Source organism: Macrobrachium rosenbergii, chromosome 25, assembly GCF_040412425.1.
Source record: "Macrobrachium rosenbergii isolate ZJJX-2024 chromosome 25, ASM4041242v1, whole genome shotgun sequence".
NCBI lineage: Eukaryota > Metazoa > Arthropoda > Malacostraca > Decapoda > Palaemonidae > Macrobrachium > Macrobrachium rosenbergii.
The window spans coordinates 11084876-11090875 of NC_089765.1; the positions used below are offsets into that span (position 1 = coordinate 11084876).

General features: G+C 38.8%; 1 protein-coding gene across 14 annotated transcripts in view; it reads left to right on the forward strand.

Annotated features, from left to right (window-relative positions):
* Positions 1-6000, forward strand: part of Mctp (multiple C2 domain and transmembrane region protein) — a 1033178-nt gene that overhangs the window by 392410 nt on the left and 634768 nt on the right. The gene's annotated exons all lie outside the window — the stretch shown is intronic.

Consider the following 6000-nt stretch of genomic DNA (forward strand, 5'->3'; position numbering starts at 1 on the left):
GACTGTTTGGGTAGTCCTGAGAAATTACTAGCTGTTTTTAAGCCATGGAAGTATTCTGCACTTAGGGTGCATCCTTGGTTCACCAGTTGAGAGGTTAATTTGATGATTTGTTTATGTATATGTGTATAATAAACATGTATATGTTTATATAATTTGTATATAGTTATATATTTGTGTGTACATATATGTATATATAAACATACACATATATTTTGTGTGTGTGTGTGTGTGTGTGTGTGGTTGAGAGAGAGAGTAGAGCTTCAGACGCTTCCCCAAAGTTCCACGAGTGACTGAAATCTCCAACTGGTGTTTTACAATATCGATTCCCCGCGGAAGGGGAATGATAATTTCCATCCTTCCTTCCTTCCTTAGTTCCTTCCCCCGACCCCCACCCCTGTGGCAGATGATGAAAGCCTGCTGTTATCAAGCTTTGATTTTCTTCCGTGATAACACTCCTTCAGTCATGCTGCGTTGGTTCTTGTACTCTTCCCCCTTTGTTCATACTTTGCTCATGCTGTTAATTCTGACTCTCTCTGTTACAGTGTACCTCACGCGGTGCACCGTAGGCATTACTGAATGGTCCTTGGCAGCGTCCCTTCCTGAGGCCCATAGCTGCAACCTCTTTCGTTCATTTGAGTGTACCTCCGTTCGTGTACTCTTTCTTCCATCTGACTTTCCTCAACCCTTATCTAACAATTGGTTCGTATCGCAGCTGCGAGGTTTTCCTCCTGTTATAACTTTCAGTCCTTGTCAGTTTTCATTTCGGCGCTGAATGACCTCGCAGGTCCCAGCGCTTGGCCTCTGGCTTAAGTTCCATATCCTATTCTTTAGGATTCTTTGTGCTTTTTTTTCCTTGTTTATTTTAGCTTCTGTTGTTGATTTTTAATGTTTTATGGCCAACTCATGTTTTTCATTCCCAGTTGATGAATCTTTTTTTTTTTCCGACTTTGTTTTCCTTTGTACCAGTACATAACTGTGGATTTATTTCTCCATTTCAAGATTCATGCTACTGTGGATATTTTTGAGTTGTGTTCTCATTGATTTTGCGTCAGAATTTATCTATTCATGTTAAAAATTCTCCTGAGAATTATTTATTTACTGTGTACCGTTCATAACCGTGGCTTCTGCTTGTTCATGTATTTTTTTTTTTTCATTACTGTTTTTTAGTTTCTTTAGATTATTATTCATGTTGTTGCTTTGTATATAGTATATATTTATATATATATATTTATATACATATTTATTTTGTAATCATACTTGCGATACATATATTTAAATTTTGTTCCTGTATCGAAAGTTCACCTGAGTCTTTGAACTGAGTGGTTACCAGAAAGATTTGTGGAGTGTTTGTGTAGTGAAATAGAAGCCAGAACGCCTTTTCTGTAACTGAGATAAAACATTGGTTAATGTAGCTAGTTTAATTACACGCCGAGAGTTGTATCGTGTGTAACTTAATCAAGAAAATATATGGCCGCATTAAAGGATAAAATATAGTATTTTCATCCTAATCCTCATATGTTTAAAATATACTTTAATTTTTCTGTAGAGCTTCGTATACCATCAGCCAGAAGTGAGCCGCAACCAAGCAGTCTCTCTCTCTCTCTCTCTCTCTCTCTCTCTCTCTCTCTCTCTCTCTCTCTCTCTCTCTCTCTCGTTGACGATCATCTTGTTAACTGCTTTACCCAACTCCTTGACGTAATGTTGTCACAAATATCAGTTTCATGGCTTTTGCTTTAAGTGACTCCCACGGTGCTTGCACTCAAGCGTTCACTCGGGTATCTCGCAAGAATTCGTGGGCAAAACGGTTCGTTTTGGGGGACAGTTTCTTTCCCTTTACTGTCAGTCTTCGGGCTTGGTTTTGCCCTGTTGTAAAGGGATTTGCTGTATACCTAAAAATGCAAATATTAATTGTTAATCAAAGCAAGTGCAATGATCGGATTGAGGTGGATAGAAGTAATCATTTGAATCTTATGTTATTTTATCCATCATTTTATTTATGAAATTCTTTGTCATATGGGGATGTAGCATCTATTAATACAAAGGCTTGTGCAAGCAAGTCCCCTCAGACAACAGACAGACCCGAGCAGAGCAGAGGTACGACAAACTGGCAGAGCAGAGCAGAGGTACGGCAGACACACCAGACCAGAGTAGAGCAGAGGTACGGCAAACACACCAGACCAGACCAGAGGTGCGACGGACAGATAGATCAGAGTAGAGCAGAGGTAGAAGCCAGACCAGACCAGAGTGCGACAGACAGATAGACCAGAGTAGAGCAGAGGTACGGCAAGCACACCAGACCAGACCAGAGGTGCGACAGACAGATAGACCAGAGTAGAGCAGAGGTACGGCAAGCACACCAGACCAGACCAGAGGTGCGACAGACAGATAGACCAGAGTAGAGCAGAGGTACGGCAAGCACACAGACCAGACCAGACAGATAGACCAGAGTGCGACAGACAGACCAGACCAGAGGTGCGACAGACAGATAGACCAGAGTAGAGCAGAGGTACGGCAAGCACACCAGACCAGACCAGAGGTGCGACAGACAGATAGACCAGAGTAGAGCAGAGGTACGGCAAGCACACCAGACCAGACCAGAGGTGCGGCAGACAGATAGACCAGAGTAGAGCAGAGGTACGGCACACACAGACCAGACCAGAGGTGCGACAGACAGATAGACCAGAGTAGAGCAGAGGTACGGCAAGCACACCAGACCAGACCAGAGGTGCGGCAGACAGAGATAGACCAGAGAGAGCAGAGGTACGGCAAGCACACCAGACCAGACCAGAGGTGCGACAGACAGATAGACCAGAGTAGAGCAGAGGTACGGCAAGCACACCAGACCAGACCAGAGGTGCGACAGACAGATAGACCAGAGTAGAGCAGAGGTACGGCAAGCACACCAGACCAGACCAGAGGTGCGACAGACAGATAGACCAGAGTAGAGCAGGGGTACGACAGACATTGCAGGCAGACCAGAGCAGAGGTACGACAGCCTGACAGACAGGCCAAACCAGAGCAGAGCAAACGCACGACAGACAGACATATCAGAGCAGAGGTATGACAGGCACCATATCAGAGCAGAGGTACGACGGATAAACAGATCAGAGGTACGACAGACATTGCAGGCAGACCAGAGCAGAGCAAAGGTAATCCCTTGACATTCAGTTGTCTCTCCTTCCCACGCATGACGCAAGATAAAAAACTATTACGGAGTAAATTCCCTTAATCTTGCCTTTTTTTTAGATTACTTATGGCTAATAATAGATATTATGTTTCAGGAAAAATGTTCTCATTTCTAAATATATAAATGAAGAAAGACTCATAAATCTCGATAATGTTTTCAAGCCGAAATTGATTCATCCCTCACTGGACTTTTCATCGCCCGAATGCTGCGATCATTTCAAAATGTTTTCCTAAGTTTCTTTTCGTATCAAATGACGTTTTTCTCTCGATACTTTTAGAAATAACATTTTTGTGTTGTTGGAGATTTGGCAAACGTCTCCAAACTATTTCTGTCGTTTAATATTTTTTTTTTTTTTGCTACTTAAATTTCAAGTCAGTGGGCTTGTCCCACATGAATAGGGTTCATCTTCTGAATAATAATAATAATAATAATAATAATAATAATAATAATAATAATAATAATAATAATCCTCTCATTTCACAATATTTCCCGTTCTGTGGTATCTTGCTCTGAAAAGGTATATAGCCTTGAAGACTCGTTCTGTGTGAATACGTTTGTTCTTCTTGAATGAACATATTTATGAGAAACGAGATTCTCGGCAGTTTTTAAAAGTGAACTCGTCTTGCGAAAAAGAAATAGAGGAGAAAGAAGAAAAAGAAAACTTGCCAGGTGGCAAGAGGTAAAGAATGAAGATCATTGTGTTGACTCAGGAGCTCAACTTCTCTCTCTCTCTCCAGAGTTCAAGGAATTCTTTTTCATATATATCTTTTTAGCCTTTTCAAATTCTTGTTCGCTTTTTGATCCAATTATAACAGCTCGGTTCTTTGCACGGGGTATTGACTCGGATCTTCTTATAGACAGCTTTTCCTATTATTATTATTATTATTATTATTATTATTATTATTATTATTATTATTATTCAGAAAATGAACCCTATTCATATGGAACAAGTCCAAGGGGTCCATTGACTTGAAATTCAAGCTTCCAAAGATTATTATTATTATTATTATTATTATTATTATTATTATTATTATTATTATTATTATTATTATTATTATTATTATTATTATTATTCAGAAGATGAACCCTGTTCATATGGAACAAGCCCACAACAGGGTCCACTGACTTGAAATTCAAGCTTCCAAAGATTATTATTATCATATCATTATTATTATTATTGTTATTATTATTATTACTATTCATAAGATGAACCCTATTCATATGGAACAAGCCCACCACGGGGTCCACTGACTTGAAATCCAGGCTTCTAAAGGTAAAGGGTTCACATGACAGAATTACTGGTGCCATTCTGGATTGTAAATTCACTTTTTATTACTAGTCTGCCTCTTGCAAAAAAAAATATATATATATATATATAGTATATTAAGAAAGTCTTTTCAGGATTTTTTTGCACACCTGCCCTTTTTGAAGAAATGTTTAATCCTTTTACTCGGCCATGATAATTATTATTATTATTATTATTATTATTATTATTATTATTATTATTATTATTATTATTATTATTATTATTATTATATTCAGAAGACGAAACCTACTCATACGGAACAAGCCCATCAGAGGGGCCAATGACTTGAAATTCTGAAGCTTCCAAAGAATATTATGGTGTTCATTAGGAAGGAGTAAGGGGAGGTAAAGTGGAATACGGTATATAGATGATGTTGACAGGTTAGGTATTCAGCAGCTAACTCACATTCTAAATTGCTGAACAAAAAACTTGATTTCTGTTAAATTACTCAGTCATTTAGCTTATTGCGTGCCTGCTTTAAAGAAAACATTTCTCACTCAGAGCGTTCCTCGATTCAGATCTAAGATTATCATTCGCCTGGCAAGAAAAACTTAGCAGTTAATTCTTGAGCGCTCGTGAGTATTCCTTTGCGAGGATCATGACCACTCAGTTTTCTAAGAACTTCTCTCCAGCTGTGAGTTCCCTCACATGGTGCACTGTAGGCGTTACTAAAGGTTCTTCGTAATGTCCCTCCGGCCCCTAGCGGCAACCCCTTTCATTCCTTTTACCGTACTTCCATTCGTATTATCTTTCATCTTGCTATCCACATTCTCCTACCAATTGATTCATAGTGCAACTGCTTTGAGGTTATCCTCCCGTTACACCTTTCAAACCTACCTACTCTCAGTTTCCTTTCCAGCGCTGAATGACCTTGTAGGTCCCAGTGCTTGGCCTTTGGTCAAAACTCTACATTCCATTCCATTCCGTTCTCCAGCTGTGAGTGAGCAAATTACGGAATGATCTTCGTAATTGCGTATTTGAATCGCTGGAACTTACGAAACTGGATGCAAATTCTTCTCTTTAGGTCGAGCAGGAACACAGGAGTTTCGTTTCGTCTTTCTGTCATATTTTCTGGCTTGTTTTATTTCTCACTTTTAGTTTATTCTTTAGTTCTGTGTTTTTTCTCTCTCATTTTGATGGCTTTTTTCAAATTGGGTTGGAGCTCCGGTAGTTGTAATAAATTATAACAAGACCCTCGTTTAATTATCGTGATTAGACTGACCATTAATATATACTATATACAGTATATATAATATATATATATATACATACATATATATTATAAATATGCACACATTCGTTTTATATATATATATATATATATATATATATATATATATATATATATATATAATGTACATGTATAATTTTTTTCCTCATCGGGATCGAACCCAGGTCTTCCTATTGAAGAGTAGGGGCGCTACCAACTGACCCACAGGTTTGGGGGTGGGCGGGTGGGAATTTACCCTATCATCATCATCATCATCATGTGAAATATTTGAAAGTA